Below are 21437 nucleotides of genomic sequence, written 5' to 3'. Positions count from 1 at the left end.
AGATATGGAATTTAAATTGCTGGAAACTATTATCTCAAGAAAATACAGTTCTTATTTAAGGGTTATACATGTAACTAGAATTCTAATTATGTATGTAAGAGCCATAAATTTTGTTCTGTAGAACTGAATTTTAAGTGTTGTTTTGGGGATGCAACGTGCTATAGTGGAAAGAGTACAGAACTTAGACTAATAGGACCAGAGTTTGAATCTGAGATCTGCCCATGACTGTCTATCTCACCTTGTGCAACTCATTTAACTTTCCTGGCCTCAGTTTCCTCATCTGAAAAGATAAAAGGTGTTGGACTGTACAAATTCCACTCTCTCTTCCAAATCTAGGTAGAAGAATGCTGGAGCCAGCTCTAACTGGCAGCAAGATTCAGTGTGAGCATTTATACTTTGGAAATCAGCAAACACTACCAATCAGGACTTGTTTTTACTATTTTGCTGACTGTCTAGACTTAAGAAAATAATGGAGAAAATGGTAATGATATAGATAAAACTCAAAACTATATAGTGTGTACATTTTTTTTCTGGAAAGCTAGGTGTTAAATGTTTACCAGCATACTCCTGGATCTATGCTTCTAAGACCCTGTGTAACTGAACAATGAAAATTATTCACAAGGTACACAATCATTGGCACAGTACTCTCAATGTATTAAGTAAGAGTTTTAATTTCCTGCAATTCTAGGTTAGTGGAGAGCAGTCCCTCTACCATGTATACTGGGCAAACCCAGAAAATTTATTAAAATATGAGATTCTTTGAATGGTCCAAAGACTTTTGTATATCAGACTCTAACTTTTTATTATATATTATTGATATATTACATAATATTATTGTTGTATTATATTATATTATAAATGTATAAATATTATATATGTATTATAAATAATAGGGCTTAGGGACTCCTTTACTAGAATCAGTAATTAATTTAGTGTTGATTGTAAAACCTAAGCCTCCTTCATTCAGGTTCCAGGCACTGTGTGGGTCAGAATTCTCTCAACCACAGCTCATGGCTCCTACCTAAATCTTTACTTTTACTAGTAAGACAGAAGACACATTTATTTCATGTTATATAATTTCAGCTGGGTCTTTACTGATGCATGTCAAACCTTCTTTCTGACTCTCTATACTACCTCAAACCTCTTCTCTCCTCAAGTAACCTACAACATTCCTTGCCCCTCCCTTTCATCAGAAGACTTTACCACATTCTGTTACTGAGAAAACTGAGCCTATCCATTGTAAGAATATTCTACATCTCAAAGCCCCTCACAATCCTCCATTCTTTTAACTTTGGTGCAGTCTATGAGAAAGAGGTGGCTCTTTTACTTGCCAAGGCCAGTCCTTGTACTAATGCCCTTGATCCCTTCTCCTTCTAGCTCTTCCTGATGCTTACGCCTTCTATCATCCCCTCTCTCTATTCTTCAGTCACACTTTATCTACTAGCTTCTTCCCTGCTACCTATGTAAATACCCAAACCTTCCCCATACTTAAAAAAAAATCACTCAGTCTTTCCATACACTTAAGATATCAACACATATCTTTTCTTTCACTGACAAATTACTAGAATTTAAAAAAAAAACTACACTCATTGCCTCCATTTCTCATGCCATTTATGTCTCAACCCCTTGCAGTGTCAAATAAACCATCACTCAAAACTGCTTTCTAAAAAGTTTCCAATAATCTTTAAATTGATAACTCCAATAACTTTTTCTCAGTTGAAATCCTTCTTGATTGCACTGCAGCATGTGCCACTTTTGACCATCCCATCCTCCCAGACATTCTCTCCTCAAAGGGTTTTCATGATACTGCTCTGTCCAGGTTCTCTTCCTTCTAGTCTGACCACACCTTCTCAGTTGCTTTGTATGGATCATCATCCCTGTCCCACGTCTTTGTGTAGATATTCTCTGGGAGCTCATCTCTTTTCTCTACACTTTATCCCTTAGTGATCTTATCAGTCCTGTGGATTCAGCCCTCATCTCAATGCAGACAACTGGCAAATCTACATATTTAACCCTTATCTCTCTCTTCTGAGCTTCAGTCCCACATTACCAACTGCCTATTGAACATATCCAACTGTTTTCCTGTAGGCAACTCAAATTCCATGTGTTTTTTTTAAAGCTCATTATCTTCTTCTTAAACCTATTCCTCCTATAAATTTCCTTATTTCTACTGAGGACAGGATCATTTCTCTAGGCACTCAGTTTCTTCCCACTCCTTTTATGATCCTATAAGATTAGTCATCAAATCTTGTCAGATTTACCTCTAAAGCACATCTTGCATCTTTCCTTTTCTTTCCACTCATATGGCCACCACCCTAGGTCAGGTTCTCATCAACTCTAAGAAACACCATTGCAAAACAGTTCCCTGCTTGGACCAATAGCTTCTAGTCTCCCTTCTGTAATCTATCCTCCACACAGCTGCTAAATTTCTTAAAGCTCAGGAAATGTTAATGACTCCCTAATTGTCTCTTTAATAAAATCATAACTTTCCAGTTAGTCCTTCACAATCTTACTCTTGCCAACCTTTCCAGGGTTATTTCATAGCATTCTCCTTCACACATTTTCTGTGTGAGCCAAATTGGCTTAATTATTGCTTCCTGATGCCTTTGCATATTCTTGGCTTTATTCAAAGACCATCTCCTATGGAAAGACCTTCCTGCTGTCCATGGTTGCTACTGCTCTTTCTCTGCTAATGTAATCTTGTGTACGCTTAGCCTTGTGTAGGTTATAGCCTCTCAGCAGAATTTAAGCTTCATGAGAAAAAGGATTATTTTTTCCTTTGTATCCTGGCCCCTAGCCTATCACAATGCCTTAGACATATTATGAGTTTAACAACTGTTTGTTAGATAGGATAGACTAGGTCATTGTTACTCTAATTGGAGGCACAATGAAGGTTGTATCGTTCTCTCTAACATTTATCTAAGCACACTTCAAAACTCCACTTTGATTGTTTCATCTAATTGAAGAAGTAGACCTTAGTTTTACAGATTTTACAATTAGATTATCTTTAAATAGCATTGTTTTTGAGTAGGCATTTTAATGTTAATATTCAATAACATATATAGAAATCTCCTTGAAGTCAAAGACTGTGCATATGTCTTTTTTCAGAGGCATCTCTTACCTTGGATATGGTGTGTGCAATACAGGATATGTGTTACCTATTCCCATTCCTGCTCTATAGAGTCACTGAGTCCTAGCCAGAGCTGGCTCACAGGAAGAAAGAGAAGGCAGTTCCTGTAGGAAGAGGGAGGCTCTGGTGCCCTAGCCCATAGCTGTCACTAGCCAAGACCTAGCAGAATTTGCCTCAGGATGTTAATATTTATGGGAATCCCGTTACCTATCTGTGGCAACTACCATGCCCATTTCTCACCTCAAAGTCCTTTACTTATACCTGAAGGTGGGGAATATGGCCACATCCAGGACCCAACCCCCAGGATTTGGTGCCTTTTTCCTGAGGCCCATCATCATCCCTAATGTACATGGAAATGAAAGCCAGATTCTCTGAGGGATGAACCACTCCCTTTCTAAATGTGACTAACTACTCTCTCTCTCCTTGTCTCTACCCCTTTGAACAGAAAGCCCCCTATATTACAATTGTTTTGGTGTTCAATCATTTTCAGTTATGTCTGACTCTGTGACCCCAAATTTGGGGTTTTCTTGGCAAAAATATTGAAGTGGTTTGCAATCTCCTTCTCCAGCTCATTTTGCAGAAGAGGAAACTGAGGCAACTAGGATTAAATGACTTGCCAGTAAGTATCTGAGGCCGGACTTGAACTCAGGTCTTCCTGACTCCAGGCCTGGTACTCTATCCACTGTGTCACCTAGCTGTACTGTACCTCACCTTATCCCCTTCCTAAGTGAAAAAAGGTCCTTGTCATACCTGTGCCCCCAAACCTAGCTTTAGTGGGATAGTGGAACAGTGAAGATGGGGAATGGAAAGCCCAGGACTAACTCAAGCAGATGGTAGGAAAGAAAGGAGAACTCCCTTATCTTATAATACTCTAATGATACTCTGGTCCCCACTAGCTAAAAGCATTAGAATTTCCACTCTTTATTTATATCTTCGGGGCCTAACACAACCTTGAACAAAGCAAGTACTCAATAAATTGTTGCTCTTGATGACGATGATGATAAACTATAGTGTCTATTTCCTTAGAAATAATGAGCCTTCTAACCTTAGATGTCTGGGACTTTCTGAAAGATAAGAGTAATTGATTATAAGACTTTGTAAGACTTCAGCTGGTTTCCCTTAAGGCATGTTTTCACTAAGAACTTATTTCTGATTAAACTTACAAAATAATTAATGATTTACTTAAGGCTAAATACAAAGCATTTTAAAATTTATCTTGATTTATCAGTTATTTTAAATAATGTAGACTGTTCATTCCTCTAGTCTTCATAACTTTGATATGAATAGTTTGCCAATTATCTCTTTTGCACAGAAATTCTTAACCTGAAGTCCTTGAACTTATGTTTTTTGGTAATATTTTGAAAACTGTATTTTGATAACTGGTTTCCTCTGTCATCCTATGTATTTTTATTGTAGGCATTTAAAAATATAATTCTCAGAAGGATTCCATAGGCTTCCCCAAAGTGTCAAAGAGACCTAGACACACAAAAAAGGTTGAGAACCCCTGCTTTAGTAACAATTATTGCAAAATATTTTAATATTATTATAGCATCATAGTCATCTTCATTTGTGAAATTCCTCTATTTATTCTGTCTCCATGATATTGAGCAACCTAGTGAAAAATAGCTTCCATACAAGAAGTCTAAGTATACGAGAAATTATATAGTGTTATCTTCAAAAAGGACAGGCCTAGTGGATAGAGACAATCCCTAATTGAGGCTTTCTCTCCCCCCCACCATTCGTTTTTGCATTTTCACAATTCTTCTGTTTTTGTCTGCCTTTCCTATCCTCCTTCCATACATAAATTGTGTTTCTTAAATTAGAAAAGAGCAAGAAAGATATTCTTTTCTTCTTTGAATCTAAGATGAGGGACAGTGATGTCTATGGTCTTGTTTCCTTATCTTCAGGCCCTCTTAGTATCAAGAGGCCCTCAGCTGCAAAAATTCTCTAATCCTCTTTTGGTGAAGTATCACTGTGGAAGCCACCCCATTTTCTCCCCTAAAATTGCATGTGGGACCACAAGTGCCAAAGCTCAATTTTCTATAGGACTTTTTCTCCATAGTTATAATACTGACACAAATTCTACCTTGCTTTCTCATCTTATCCCAACCCTCCCCCCTTTTTTTTCCTTTTGGTGCAGTAAATCCTGTGGAGCCAGGCCTGTCTTCTGTCTGGGCTGGGTTATTGAGCACTGGAGTTCTTGAGCAATCTGCTCACATAGCTTGGGTGTCCTTTCCATGGCCAAACACAGGGCAGAGACTTTCATTCAGTCCCACCATTTACTGCCCATTTTCACCAATGTCAGATCAGAAGAGATTTCTGTCCCCCTAAGAATTCTCTTCCTCACCATTTCCGTCTCTTGGCTTCCTTTAAGTCCCAGCTAAAATCCCAACTTCTATAAGAACCCTCCCATCCCCCTTAACTGTAGGGCCTTTCCTATGTGGTCATCACTATTTATCCTCCCTATATTTTGTTTCTATATAGTTGTTTTATGCTGTCTCCCCCCCCCATTAGATTGTAAGATCCTTGAGAGTAAGGACTGTTTTTTGCCCTTTTATGTACTCACAGCCCTTAGTACAATATCTGGCATATGGTAGATGCTTAATAATTGCTTGATGATTATACCAATCACCTTGAAAGTTCCTCTCCCTATCAATATTTCCCTCTTCCCCAGAAGACCATATCTTCTCCTTGCCTTATTTCAACCTGAATATCTTTTAGTAACTTCTCCATTTCTATACTTGAGTTCAGCTGAGTTTTCTCTTTACTTTTTACTTTTTGTCAGTAAATCTGCTGAGTTATTGCTAAATCTGGCTAAACTGGAGGGTGGCAATGGGATGCTATCACTCCACTGTGAATTTTTGTTCAAGAAAAAAAAATGTCCTTATTCCTCTAGTACCAACACTTTCCACACCAAAGGAGATCTAGGCCATAGGACTTTGGTCATTGAAATATCTCCTACAGTTCCAGTGTTAGAGAATAGCTTTAGAGTTATCACTTCCTCTGATTCATCAGTCACACAATTCTCTAAACTGATCTAATCATCTTCAACAACCTGGTCAATTGCTGAACACACTGTTATTGGTTCTCTCTAAGATAGCCAGGACTACCTTAATTAATTCATACTACTGGCCTACCTGAAAATGAGTTTAATTTATTCAATTCATGGCTAAGAATCAAGGAAAGTTTACAGAGTATATACTAGAAATAAAATTAAAACAAAGTAGAAGCCCATTATGATATTAGTGATGGAGGCAAAATCATATTTTATAACAACAATCACAGCAACACAGGAGATCTCATAGCATGTTAGAGGCAGCTAGATATTGTAGTAGAGTGCTGGGTCTCTAGTCAGAAGTAGCGAAGTTCGAACCCAAGCAATATTTATTAGCTGTGTGATTCCAACCAAGTCACTTTATTGCTGTTTGCCTCAGTTTCCTCAACTGTAAAATGGGCCTAATAATAGCCCGGGCCTCCCAACGTTGTTGTGAGGAGTAAATGAGATGATACTTGTAAAGACTTAGTGTGGAGTAGGTCCTTAATAAATGCTTATTTCCTTTTTATTACTTCTTTCTTCTCTTCTCTTTCCTGCTTCCTTCTTTCCATCTCTCCTTTCTTCCTTTTTCCCATCTTTCCTTCCTTCTTTTTTCCTTCCTTCCTATTCCTGTCTTTCCATCTCTCCTTCCTTTTTCCTTCTTTCCTTCCTTTTACCTCTCGTTCCTTCCTTCCTTCCTTTTTTTCCTCCCATTTGTGCAATTCTTCTTCCATAGACCTCTGCTTTTCTATGAGAGGTGGGAAGTTTAATCAGCTATTCTTGGGCACTAAATTTGGCCACTGAATTTAATCTTTATTCAGCTGCCTTTTAGTATTGCTTTTAATTTAGATTTTTATGGTGACTTTTGCATATTTCTTCATATGTATTTGATTATTTTTTCAGTTTTTGATGTGTCTTTATTTTAACTTACTTCATATGTTCAGATGTATAACACAATCAGTATGTGACTTCATATAAACTTACTTCTAGCTTTAAAATCTTGTAAAACACAAGTCACATGTTTAAATGGTTGTTTGATGTAAATTTCCTCCTTTTCAGTCAAATATGATATCGATTAGCATATACCAGACTGTGTTCCTATGACAACATTTCACCAGGGCTGATTCAATAAATATGTATACTTATTTGATGTTTTAACCCACATTTTCCTGAATTGATTGTATTGGTACATGTCTTCTATAGTAAATCTCATGAAAGAGATAGCTAAAGTATAACCTGTCTTTAAGCTGAATGTTCTAAGAATTTCATGAAAAGTGAAGCTGAGTCCTCAGTATTGTGCAATTTAAGAAAAAATAACCATCATTCTCTGTGGTAAACAAAGATTTTAGCACTGGAAACTTTTGAACTCTTCCCTCATACCTTATGCCCTCTATTAAGAAGGGGAAAGTCTTATGAAACCAGAATATTCAAAGAGAATCATCAAATTTTTTAAGTTAATTAATAGCCATGACCATTATGAACATTGACTTTTATATTTTACAAGTTAACATTTCTCCTGCAGAAGTTAATCTCTACTATTTGGAACTAAAAATTAACTCTGTCAGACTATGAAAGTATAATTTTTGCCAACATTTAATTACTAAGGCAAATATAAGGATTTTAAGGAAGAAAGATTTCTCAAAGGGGAAATGTGTACTTTCTTATTCTGTGTCTAAAGGCCAATAATGCATAAATTCAATAAGGAAGAGCAAGAATGTACTAAATCTTCTGACATTAGACCATCTTACTTTGTGGTCAAATATTTACTGAGTAACTTGAAAAGGATGTATCTCATACCTTTCATATCACTTTTTGTTGACAAGAACTTACTGTTGATACATTCTCTGAGTGAGGGAAGACCTCAAGATTCTTGTCAAGTTAGTAAATTTTCTGGTTGAGAATTTCTATTTTCTACATTTTATTTCTACATTCAAGATTTTGAAGATAGAAGTAAAAGAATGTGATATGTTAACATGGAGACTTTAGTTAGGATTAATAACTTATTGTGGGAGCAATCCTAAATTTTAAAAATGGAGAGTACAATCAAGGTCTCATTAATTTATTAAGCATCTACTGTGTACAGTCACTATATTTAACATTGCAAGCATTGGCTTTCATATTACTGAAAATGATGACACTTCAGGAGAGCAGGTAATACCTTAGAAGGATACTAATGGAAATGGGGAAGAAGGGAGTTTACCAGCTTCTCTTTCATTCCACATCTGTTTCCTACCCTTCTATTACTCTTCTATTATTCTAATATTCTTCTATTTCCATCAAAACCAGAGAGTGACAAACGAAAGTCCATTGTGGTGGCAGCAATAAAGGTTTCTGTAGCCACTACCATGTAGTAGACAAGATAGACTGGGACATCTCAGAAAACAAATCATTTAATTTCTGGACATTGAAGAAGTCTGTCAAGATAAATGAATCGTTATTTTGAATTCCAGCTTGTTCAGGTCAAAATCAGGCAGGTGACAAATTTACCTAGAATCAGTTAGGGAGTTTGTGGGTGACATTAGCTTTTTAAGGTCACTAGTGATACAAAGTGCATTTATAACATTTCCTGCGGCCTCAGACACTTACTAGCCGTGTGACCCTGGGCAAGTCACTTAACCCTGTTTGCTTCAGTTTCCTCATCTGTAAAATGAGCTGGAGAAGGAAATGGCAAACCACTCCGGTATCTTTGCCAAGAAAACCCAAATGGGGTCACAAAGAGTCAGATACAACCAAAAAAAACCTGAACAACAAGTGATATGAAATAGTAATTTCTCAAGTGGAAGCCTAGTATAGTAGATAGAGGAGTAACTTAGAAGTCAGAAAGACCCAGATTCAAGTCCCACCTCTGATACAAATGAACTGTATGATCTTGGCCAAGTCACATCTAACCCCTCCCAACTCTATAAGACAGAGGTTCTTAACCTGATGCCCACCCAGCACCAAATATATTTTTTGTGGATACATAAACAAAGGTGTCTGGGACCTTGGATGGAGCAAAATAAAATTTGCACCTTTATTTTCACTAACCTTCAATTTCATTTATATTTCTATATATTTTATTTTAAAAACCCAAGGGCAGCAAAGGTGGCACTGTGGATAGAGCACTGGTCCTGGAGTCAGGAGGACCCAAGTTGAAATTATGCTTATGGAAGTGAATGTTGAAAACTAAAACTAAATTAATTTTAAAATTAAAATAAATAAATAAAAACATTATCCTGAGAAGACCTCCACAGTTTTTACCAGAATAATAAAGGTGTCTGTGGCATTAAGAAGATAGAAAAAAATTCTGTTTTAAGTCTATAAATTGAAGGGAAGATGCTGTTTTGTACTGGTAAAGTTTCCTCACAGGGGAACTCTTAACGAAATCACAGACCCAGTTCCTATCTCTTGTTAAGTAGTAGTATTGCAACATGCATACAACTATAACCATAACCATACAGCTATAACCTTAGACAGGCCCTTGATTCACAAAGTTCTTGAGCTTCATGAAAAATGTCCATCTATCCCTTAGGATGTTTTGGGAAGCGTTTCTGCTGGGGGCTTTGGCCTCTGCTGGAGAGAAGGTCCCACCATATTTTTTTTTCCTTCTTGTGGACTCTAACTTCTTAAGTAAAGGAAAAGGAAAGTTAATTTTGGAGGAGGTTACTGCCAGGAAAGACTAAGCCTGAACGGGGTTCCAGGCAGCCAGAGGGCACCACATAAAAGCTCTGGGTAGCAAAGTGCCAGTCAGTGGGACAATGCAGAAAAGAAACCAGTCTGTTCATATCGGGAGGAGTTGGAGATGAATTTAGGCTTGCCCCAAGTCTGCTCTGTGAAGTGTGGATTGAGTTAAAGGGCCGAACTTGAGGACCTAGAGTGCCACATGGGGCCTTGAGGCCAGTTCCCCACCCCTGAATATTATAGACCAAGTTAGCAGAGCTCATTTTATTCAAGGGGAAAGTTTGTTCAATACTGATTCTTATCTCCTGATTAGCGAGCAGAAAATTATTCAGGGCAGTGTGAAGCAACAGCAAAAGTAGCCCTGGAGGTGGAAGACCTGGGTTCAAATCCTACCTCTGTCACTTACTGGTGCGACCTTTGGCAATACGTTGTCCCTCAGTTTCCTCATCTGTAAAAATGGGATGGCCCCTCATGTGCCTTCCAGCATTTGCTGTTTATAATTCGATGTTCGCTTGGTCATCAGCCCCCACGTTGATATTATTCTATTTTCAGTGAGATCCTTGACCCCTGGGAAATCTGCAAAAGTTACAAACCGGGGCTTGATTTACTGTTCTAATATGTGTTGGGACTTAAGAGAGTGATGGAAAAAAATGTTCATAACCCTGATTAAACTTGAAAGTGTGTCGTGCAAACAGATTTCCCGCGCCCCCTCCCCCCCGAGAGCCAGTTGTTAAATATTTATCCCTCGGCTGTTGACTCCTTCTGGGGACCCCTCTCGTGGATGCACACGCGCGGTAACCGAGCCCAGGGCAGATGACTTAGATGCCATTTCCAGGTTTCCGCGCCCCCGCTGCGCGTGCCCACACGCAGAGGATGAGAAGGGGGGGAGGGGGAAGGGATGGGGCGGGGAGGTGGCTCCCAGCTCGGAGGGCGGGTGGAGGGGGGGGTGTCTCCCAAGATGGCGGTGGCGGCGGCGGCGCGGGCGAGACAGCTGTTAGGGGAGTGAGTGGGCGGCAGCGCGAGCGCGCGCCCGACTGAGCGCGCGCCTGAGAGGAGAGCCGAAGGTAACGGTTTGGAAAAGGGGACAGGTGGCGCCGAGGCTGAGCTCGCGGCGGGAAAGAGTGGGGAGGGTGACGTTAAGGAGTGGCGGCCGCGCGCTGCGAGAGTGAGAGCGCGAGCGCGAGCGCGAGCCCAAGCTTCTTCCCTTCTCCCGTCCCTCTCCCACTTTCTCCCTGGATGTAGCGCTAGCTTAGGGGAGGGAGGGGGAGGCAGAGCCGGGGCGGGATGACAGCGCCATCTGTTGGAGCCTGCGCCCAACCCTCGGATGCCATTTTCTTCCCGCCCCCCCCCAGACCTCTGCAACTCCCCCTCACATCCCCCCGCCCCCATACGCACACCCTCACGTCACTGAGGGGATGGCGTTTGTCTAAGTGCTCGTTTCTGCTTTCCAAGCCACGGATCTTGCCCTTTCCACCCTTTAGGTTTTAATTCAGTTCAACTCATCAAGTTTAGGCTGGCTTGCTAGGGGCGAGGCACTATTTTAAGTGTTGAGGGTACACACACACACACACACACACACACACACACACACACACACACACACACACTGAAAAACTATTCTGCCGTAGCTCTATCTTTCAGCCTCAGTTGACCCATCTAGGAAATGAGGATAATAGTAGTAGCACCTGCCTCATGGGTTGTTGGTAAGGACCAACTGAGAACCTATGTAAAGTGCTGTGCAACCAGTAAAGGTCATCATCAACCCTGCGCATAAAATGTATTTCACACATCCTATGGCATCTTAGGAGCAATACACATTCAATTGCTTGCCCTATGCCAGCATCACAAATATTGTTATTTAAATCCAAGAGATTATAAATTGTTATATTGCTAAATATGATCTCTATTGGGGGGGGAAGAAGTTTCAGTTAGCTCATAGCCTCTCCTCCAGTTCATTAAATATTATTTATTTAATAATGATTGAACAGTCTGGGAAATTTACTTGTAAGGGAAATGGAAAATTTCTAAACTTGGGGAAAAATAAATGTTTATTGTTATACATAGTCTAGCAGTCAATAGAATATGCTTCCATTTAGCTAAACCACAGGTTATTATTTGGAAACTGTTAGTATCAAATATTTTAGCTATATATTTTAATTTTTTGTGGGGGTAGATTCTGTCATTTCCTATATCTCTCCCTCTACTAATCTGGATTTTTATTCTTGGCTTCAGAATACTAGATATTAGGGATTACTGTTATTATTGTTATTAGGGCAGCTAAGATGGAATAGTGGATAGAGCTCTACACTTGGAGTCAGGAAGACCTGAGTTCAAATCTGGCCTCAGATACTGTCTGTGGGATTGTGGGTAAATCCCTTAATCTCAGTTTCCTTTTCAATAAAATGAAGATAATACTAGTACTGACCTCCCTAAGTTGTTGTGAGGATCAAATGATATAATACTTGCAAAACACTTAGCACAGTGCCTGCCATATAGTAAACCCTGTATACATGTTACCTATTAGCTATTAATAGTGGCTATATTGATATTTATAATATTTAGACATTTTAAATATTACCTGTTATTACTATTAGCTATTATTGAAGTATAGCTATTACATTTTAGTAAATAGCAGTATCATATTTATATAGGCATTTACAATTTATAAGACACTTTCTTCATTAACCCCATTTGACAGATGAGAAAACTGAGGCACAGCATAGTGAAATTAATTGCCTATGATAGTTTGTGCTTGCCCTGTGATTTTTTTCTCCAGTGAAATAAAAAAAAGAAGAGTTAGTCTGACAGAAACAAAAATGTTATAATCTTCATTCTTAACATTCTTTGTTTAATTTTTCTCCCCAAGTTTAGAAAATTTTCATTTTTTTGACCAAGTGAATTTCCTGAATTATTTAGCTATTATTAAATAAATACCATTTAATGAACTGAGGCTAGGGCATTAAACACATTGAAACTCTTTTCCCAGAAAGAGAGCAGTTGTTCATATCTATTTATATCAACTCAATCTCCTAGACTTAAATAAGTATAAAAGTGACTGACTATACAATTTATTATCAATGTAACTAGTGGTACATTATTATTTACATACATTGTTATTTACAGTGTTTCAGTTGTGTGAAAGATCACAAACTATCACTGTTACTCTATTCTTCATAATTTGTAAAACATTGCCCCACCATTCAGCTGTCAAAATTCTAAAATTTCTCAAAAATCCTCTTATTGTTTCTTTGCCAGGTAAGAGTAAAGTACTTCTATCAGGAAAGAAGATTTTTTAGTTGTCTTTCTCTTTGTCTTCCCACAGTTTCTTTCATACTATTAATGTTTTCTGTCAATGATTTCTTCTGAATAACAATTAAACTCATTCTCTTTATAGGTGACACTTAAAATTAAAACTTTTTATAGATGACATTAAAACTCTGTGTTCTCAAAGATTTCTCATAGTCCAGAGTTAAAACTCACACATTCTCCACTCCACAAGTGTTATTCTTCCAGGAAGGACATTTAAACTGTTGCCATTTAAAATTCCAAAGCCTCATATAGCAATAATATATACAGTATGATACAATATGACAGTATACATATATACAATATGACCATATATGTGTATGTACTGTCATATATATGACAGTCATATAATAATGATTGTCATATAGTAATGATATTTGTAGTCACTGTGGAAGAAAATGGTTTCAAGTTCCAAATTGGTATTAGAGAAATATAAATGAAATTTACATCACAGCTGTTATTAACTCTGGGTGTATATGCATATATATTAAATGTAGATCCAGATGTCTCTACATACATACATACATACATACATACATATATATCATACCTACATATATGATACATTCAACTATCTTTAGCCCTTCAAGACAAGGTAAACAAAATACAAAAATATAATCTTTAGTATCAAATAAAATTTAAAAAGTTTTACTTCAGGCATCTCTTCAAACCACTTGTCCTCATTCTTTACCTCTTTACAATGAAAGGAAACACGTCTATTTCGCAGTTCCCTGAAAGGGTTATTCTGGGTCACATAATGACATTGCATGGCTTGACTAATGAAAACCATTCTTCTTTTCTTTATCCTCCCTTGTTTGAACTTAAGATTTCCCTGAAAGACAGATTTTCATCTATGGTTGTTACCACAGTTCCAAAATAAGTTTCCAGTATGTTTTTTTTTTTTTGGCTAAGAGCCTCTTGATCACCTCCTATGGGTCTTTTCTTCCATTGGTTAGTTCTTCCCAGCACTTCAATTTGGAGGAATAGCCCAGATCAGCCATCCTAAAAAGCCACCATATACCAACAAGTACTTCCTTCCTGAGGTCAGATTTGAACTCAGGTTTTTCTGACTCCAGGCTCATTGCTCCATCCACTATACCACCTAGCTGCCTCTAACAGTGGTATACATAAATTATTTATAAACAAGTAAATATACACATATGGGATGTGATTAAAAAAATAATGAGGGCAAGGGACCATTTTTCTTTTTGTTTGTATTTGTATTGTATCCCCAGTACTTGGTATATCTTACATAATAAACATTTAATAAATGCTTGTTGACTGACTAGGACTGTCTGACATATTTTTGGGTTTACAAATTCTGTGAAAAAAGTTTGAACTTGCTTTCAGCTCACAATGAAGGAGTTATTACTTAAGGCAGGGGTATGCTGGAGCCAGCTCCTAAAGCCAATCGTTAAATTCTCAATGTGAGCATTTATGCCTTGGAAATCAGCAAATGTTACAAATCATGGTTTAATTTATTGTTTTATTGATTGTACAGATTTTTAAAAGTGATGGAGAAAATGTTACTCATGTTGATTAAGCTTCAAAATGTGTCCTACATGTGCTTTTTCTCAGAGAGCCAGTTGTTAAATATTTACCAGTATACCCCTGGTTAGAGTATCAGCATTGATTGACATGCAATTAGCAAGTATCAGTACCCTAAAAGAGAAATTATATTTATTCTGTGAGGTTCCAAAAGGCAAAACGAGGATCAAAGAATAGCAGTTATAAAATTTAGAAAGAACAGATTAAAAATGAAATAATATTTTGTTTTTAGAATCAATAGGGAGCCACTGCAGTTTATCGACCAAGGGAGTAAAATAGTTAATCTTGTACTTTAGGAAAATAATTTTGGCAGCTCTGTGGTGGATGGATCAGAAAGAGAGTGACTGAGGCAGGGAGACCAAACACGGAGCATGTTTTGGCTTAGGAACTCCTAACAACCAGAAGTGTATGAAAATACAATGAATGGTATCATAAGGTGGTTGGCATGAGTTCCCTCTCATCTGAAGTATTCAAGAAAAGGGTGGATGAGCATTTGTCAGCAGTGTTATAGAATTAATTCAGGTATCAGGTAAGGAGCTGGATTAGATTCAATTCAAGTCAATTAATTAAATGCTTTTATGGGTTAGTAGAAAGAATATTACGAACTAGTTTTGAAGTCAGAAGATCTGTCAAATCTTAGCTTTGACATTTACTAGTTTTATCACCTTAGCCAGGTTTTTGTGTCTCCATTTCCTTATTGCAAAAGGGAATAATAATATTTCAGCTGCCAAACATAAAGAACTATTGCGAGGAAATCACTTTATAATCCAAGTACGATATATTTCTTCCCAATTCTTCTAATTAACCTCTTCCAGGCCTCAGTTTTTCTCATCTGTAAAATGAAGAAGGTAGATCAGTGATCTCCAGAGCTTTCCTTATTTTTTTTAATCACATCCCATATGTGTATATTTACTTGTTTATAAATAATTTATGTATACTACTGTTAGAGGCAGCTCGGTGGTGTAGTAGATGGAGCAATGAGCCTGGAGTCAGGAAGACCTGAGCTCAAATCTGAGCTCAGACACTTCCTAACTGATTGATCCTGGGTAAGTCACTTGACCCTGTTTGCCTCAGTTTCCTCATCTGTAAAATGAGCTGGATAAGAAAATGGCAAAGCACTCCAGTATCTTTGCCAAGAGAACCTTTCTTGTTGAAACAAATGAACAGCAACAAAAATGTCACTTAACCTTTGCCTGCCTCAGTAAAATGTAAAATGGGGATAAAAATAGCACTCAGCTTACAGAGTTATTGTGAGGATCCAGTGAGATAATGATATTTGTGAAGTGCTTAGCGCAGTGCCTGACACATTGTAGGTACTTAATACATGCTTGTTCCCTCCCCTTCCCTATATTGTGCTAATAATTATGCACATTCTAAAAGCTAATGCAAAAATAGACTTTTAAGGGGCAGCTAAGGTAGAGCACCAGTCCTGGAGTTAGGAGGACCTGAGTTCAAATCCGGCCTCAGACCAAATACTTGACACTTACTAGCTGTGTGACCCTGGACAAGTCACTTAACCCCAATTGCCTTAAAAAAATAGACATTTAGAAAAGTGAGAAAAAATGAAATAATATTTTGTTCTAAAGTTGGTAGAGAGCCACTGAAGTTTATTGGCTAGGGGGGTGACATGTCAGCTTAACACTTTAGGAAAATCATTTTGTCAGCTGTGTGGAGGATGGATTGGCAAGGGAGTGAGTGGAGCAGGGAAACCAAGTAGGAAGCTATTGCTAACTTCTGTGACTATAACAATGTTTATTCCCTCACAATAGAAATACGGAAGCTCAGAAGTAGGGTGGATTTTGAGGAAAGGTAGTATGATAAAATCTATAATGTATCTTGCAAACATATTGGCTGTTGCTTGATCTGAGGTCTATTTCAACTGGGGGGTGGAGTTATTAGATCCAACAAATGGATAGGTCTAGAAGGGGTTCAGGCAGAGTACAGAGCTTCCCCCTCCTCCATTCTGGTGCCTTTGGGAGGGTGGAAGGTGGGCCCGATGCTGTCAGAGAGTTCCTCACCTGAGGCAGTGCCTAGGAAAAGGTCTTGGAAGTCATTGAGAAGTCTGGAGGCATCTGCTGAGACTGAAATTATGAATTGGTCTAGATATTCCAAAAAGTTACTAAATTGTGAATACCCTTTGACCAGAAATACTACTAGCAGGCTTATAGCCCAAAGAGATCAAAGAAAGAGGGAAAGGTTATACATGTACAAAAATATTAATAGCAATACTTTTTGTAGTGGCAAAAAAGCCCTGGAAACTAAAGTGTACTCATCATGTGGGTAATGGCTGAAGAAATTATGGCATGTGAATGAATTGGATTATTATTGTGCTATAATTATCTCCCACTCAGCTGTCCATTATCTTCAGTAATTCATCTTCCTTCAAAATCAAATGAACTCTAAAACTCACTCCTCCTCAGTACCCCTGGCCTTGGAAGCCCTCTCTCACTATGAATGGAGTATGTGGAGAGTAGTCATTGGAGAGCTCCTCCCAAATCCTCGATTTAAAGAAGGGACCTAATGCAGTGTAGGTGAAATTAGCTGAATTATCAGCAGCCTGATAGTTGGAGCAGAATTGGATAGTTGGGATTGTCCAATGTAGAATTATTAAGTGAAGAAAGAATGGTCAGGGTGAGGGATTTTGAAATGGTACCAAGTGAATCATTAGAGTGTCAGCTCATGGTTTCTAAACGGGGGGTGGTGGTAAGTGAAGACAAGTTAGGAAAGAAAGACTAGAAGAATAAGGAGGAGTTAAGGGGCTGGTAATGAATCTGAGGGTGAAGAATGACTCTGGGAGTTTTATATAAGTGAGAAGTATGGAACAGATGAAAGGATATGAGACTGTAGTTGGAAAATGGAATTTCAGATTTCAAGATCTTGGGATTTCTGGTCTGACTTAAGGTGTGACACAGCCAGTGCATGGCTGAAATAGGGTAGAGGAAAAAGGTCATTGGAGTCAAACAGGTTGAGAAACTTTGTGGCCTGAATGTTGGAGGGATGGCCAATATGAGTACTGAAGTCCTCAAACTGATGACAATAAGATGATATAGAGAATGCCTTGAACAAAATGATTCTATGAAATTGTGATACTAAGAATAAATTGTTAAATTTTTATATTTTCCTTGTGTTCTTGGCCCAACTTAGTTGAGGTTTATCCTATGGATTTCTGGATGACTTATAGGTAATAATAGCTTATATTTTTATACCACTTTACAATTCACACATCATTTTCTTCTTCACTACTTTATTGAATTATTTATCAAGGAAAAGGGAAAACTGATATATTTTGGAAAAAGGAATATTTTTGAAGAGAATCTTTGTTATATATTCACTGGGCAAAGAATGTTACAGATAGCATTTGGAGGTTTGCAATGTGTTTAACATTTTTTTAATTCATTTGATCCTCACAAAATCCCTTTTAGGGACATAGATTCTGCTAATTAAAGAGCAGTCATAAATGAAGATGAAACATTTCCAAACTGATAATATAACTTATTGAGGAAATATCATTTTTGTATAATATATAAACCACATCTACTATGTAAAATACAATCATTTGCAGCCTTGTTTCACTAAATTGTTATTGAAGCAAATTTTAAAATGCTAATATTTGCATCTTACAAATTAGCTGTGCATTTGTTTGTAGGTCACATCTGTTTGTCTTTCATAATTAGTTTACAAAATTAATATTTTCAGTATCTCTAAACTATGTGGTTTAAATTTTTTATTGATGCTTTTTGTCAAAAGTAGTGGAGGTAAAAGCATATCTACAGAAAGATTGGCTTGAGATTCAACTAAGCTTTGTTATCCCAAGGGTATCAATCAATGAAACGGCAGGAGAATGATAAACAGATAGAAAATGGAACAGATTTGTCAACATTTCTATAGCAGTCGATTTTCATCATCAATAACAGTGAAACCGCATTTGAACTCTTAAACCCTTATTCCCCAAGGTGCTACATGAAAAAAGAATAAATGGCCTTTAAGAAGCTGAAGTCGTGAAGAGTGGTTAGATTAGATCAAGTGTACACAAAATCCATGTTGGAAGCAACACAATCTTAAAATATCACAGATCACAGAGGGAGTTAAATAAGCAGTCTGACTTGATCTACTAAATTTTTTTATTTTATCTCAACTGGATCCACACTCTTCAAAGCAATCTTTTCACTATTCCTAATTGACTCTCCATCTCCACCATATGCCCACAGCAATATTCCCAACTTCTCTTCTCAAGCCACTTATACCACCCTTCCCCCTTCTCTCTCAACAGAGAACCTCACCCTCATGCTTGATGCCAATCAAGAGCTCTCTCTCCTTCTAGTTCCATACTTCAAATTACCCCAACATTACTCCAGACCCTGCCCTCTTGTCTTGCCTTTTGCTCTATGAGTCTATTTGTGCTTTTGATCCAGTTTTCTGTGAGCTTGCTTCTTTGATCAACCCCTCTGTCTTCCTAATTTTCAACTTCTTATTCACTGGGTCCTTGCTAGACAACTAAAACATACCCAGCAGAATACAAACCAGAGCCCCATTCTTAAAAACTTTTGTTTAACCGTAGCTGCCTCTCAAGCTATTGCTGTATATCTCTCCTACCTTTCATATCAAACTTCTGCATCCATTGCCTCCTCTTTCCTACGTTTTGCGCCTTTGTAATCTTTGTAATTTTCAGTATCGTAACTCAAATGAAACTACTCCTCTAAGGTGACCAAATGATTTTTATCAAATCCAGTGGCTATTTCTCAGTCCTCATCCTTCTTGACTTCTCTGGAACATTTAATATTTTTGACTACCCCTTTGCTGGATTTTCATGGCACTAATTATCTTCCTGCCTTCTGCTAATCCTTCTCAAACTTTGTTGCAGGCTTATCATCTATGTCTTGCTCACCATGCATATGTATACTGAAGGACTTTGTCTCAAGCCCTCTCCTATTCTCTTTATATAATCTCTGTCTTGGTGATTTCATTAGCTCATATGGATTCACCTATTATCCTTTACACAGATGCCTCCCAAATCATTTCTCTCTTAAACTCCAATCTCATATTTCCAACTGCCTGATTGACATCTCTACCTACATGCCTCTAAGGTATCTCAAACTCTCTAAGTCTAAAAATAATTCATCATCTTTCTCTCTGAACCCATCCCTCTTCTGAACTTCATTATTTTTATTGAAGGCATTTTTTCCCATTCACTCAGGTTCACAACCTGAAAATCACCCTGGGCTCTACACTCTTCCAAACCCCATATCCAGTTACCAAGTCTTGTTAATTCTCCCTCTTCACCTTCTCTTAGATTCACCCTTTTCTCTCTACTCATACCACAACCAGGAGAGTTCAGGCCCTCATCACCTCTTGCATGGAATATTACAATAACATCCCAACTGGACAAGTCAAGTCAACAATTATTTATTAGCCACTTAACTCTGTGACAGACTAAATACAAAGAAAAGTTGAAAAAGTCTCTGCCATCAAGCAGCTCAAAATCTGTTGGAGTAGACAACATGCAAACAACTGCATACAAAACAAGACAAACATAGGATAAATTGGAGGCAATCTCAAAGGGAAGATTGAGGGGGATCTCAAAAAACTTCTTGCAGAAGGTATGATTTTAGCTGAGATTTGAAGGAAGCCAGAGAATCCAGGAGGTAGAGAAGAAGAGGGAGAGAATTCCCAACACAATCTTCTTGCACCCAATCTTATATTCTAACCAAAGGTCTAATCATGTCACTCTCTTAGGAAGTTTCAGGGACTCCTCATTGCTTCTAGGATAAACCATAAACTCATCTTTGTTGGCACTTGAAGGCCTTCATAGTCTGGCTTTAATTTATCTTTCTATGCTTCTTCACTCACTCTATGGTCTATTCAAACTATACTCCTTGCTTTTCCATCTGCCTTTGCACAGGCTATCTCCCATGCCTAAAATGCTCTCTCTTTTTTCACCTTCATGTCTTGGAACCATTAAGGTTGAGTCAAAGATGAGTCTGAATGGCATTTCTTTATTATTCTTCTCCCTGAATTTTTTTTTATGAATTTGGTACATATCTTTTACAAAATCTTGAATGTATCTTGTTCATTTAACTGTGAACATACTGTATTCCTCAGTAGAACATAAGCTTCTTGAGGTTAGGAACTGTCCGGCACCTTGCATAATGTTTGGCACTTAATAATTATTGACTGATTCGTTTATTCTTTCATTAATATTTATATTTATTAACAAATTGTTAAGTTTGTATTTTCTTCCACTGTTATTTTTTATTTTATTTTTTAAAACTCTTGTTAAGTCGGCACTTTTGTTATCGTTGTTGTTCAGTTGTGTCTGACTCTGTGAGGTTTTCTTGGCAAAGATACTGGAGTGGTTTGCCATTTCCTTCTCCAACTCAGTTTTACAGTTGAGGAACTGAGGCAGACAGAATTTAGTGACTTGCCCACACAGCTAGTAAATGTCTGAGGTTAGATTTGAACTCAGGAAGATGAGTCTTTTTGAATCCAGGCTTGACACTCAATTCTCGGCACCACTTAACTGCCCCAAGTCAGCACTTAGTTCCTTGTACTTTGTTTTGCATACACTAATCTGATCCCTGTCTTCTTCCTTTCCCTCACTTCTGTTCCATTACCCTGTCCAATCCCAAATTTAATGAATTTACCATGGAATTGTATTATTTCACTCTCTTTCTCTTCCCCCTAGTCTGTTTTTTTTCTCTCTGTTTTCAACCCCAAATCATATGTACAGTATTCTCCAAGGCCATCCCTACCCCCTTCCAT

At 37.8% G+C, this 21437-nt stretch overlaps 1 protein-coding gene across 2 annotated transcripts in view; it reads left to right on the top strand.

The window, feature by feature from the left end:
• The window catches only part of CA5B (carbonic anhydrase 5B), an 82093-nt gene that overhangs the window by 6845 nt on the left and 53811 nt on the right, over window positions 1-21437 (top strand). The window contains exon 1 of one of the 2 annotated variants that reach the window (XM_021007407.2): window positions 10774-10888. The exons of the other annotated variant lie outside the window; for it this stretch is intronic. The gene's annotated coding sequence lies outside the window, so the exon portion shown is untranslated. Of the gene's footprint in view, window positions 1-10773; window positions 10889-21437 lie in introns of those variants that run through there. 2 annotated transcript variants of the gene reach the window in all.

Source organism: Phascolarctos cinereus, unplaced genomic scaffold, assembly GCF_003287225.1.
Source record: "Phascolarctos cinereus isolate Bilbo 61053 unplaced genomic scaffold, phaCin_HiC Scaffold_726;HRSCAF=1367, whole genome shotgun sequence".
Lineage (NCBI taxonomy): Eukaryota > Metazoa > Chordata > Mammalia > Diprotodontia > Phascolarctidae > Phascolarctos > Phascolarctos cinereus.
This window is presented reverse-complemented; position numbering and strand designations above follow the sequence as displayed.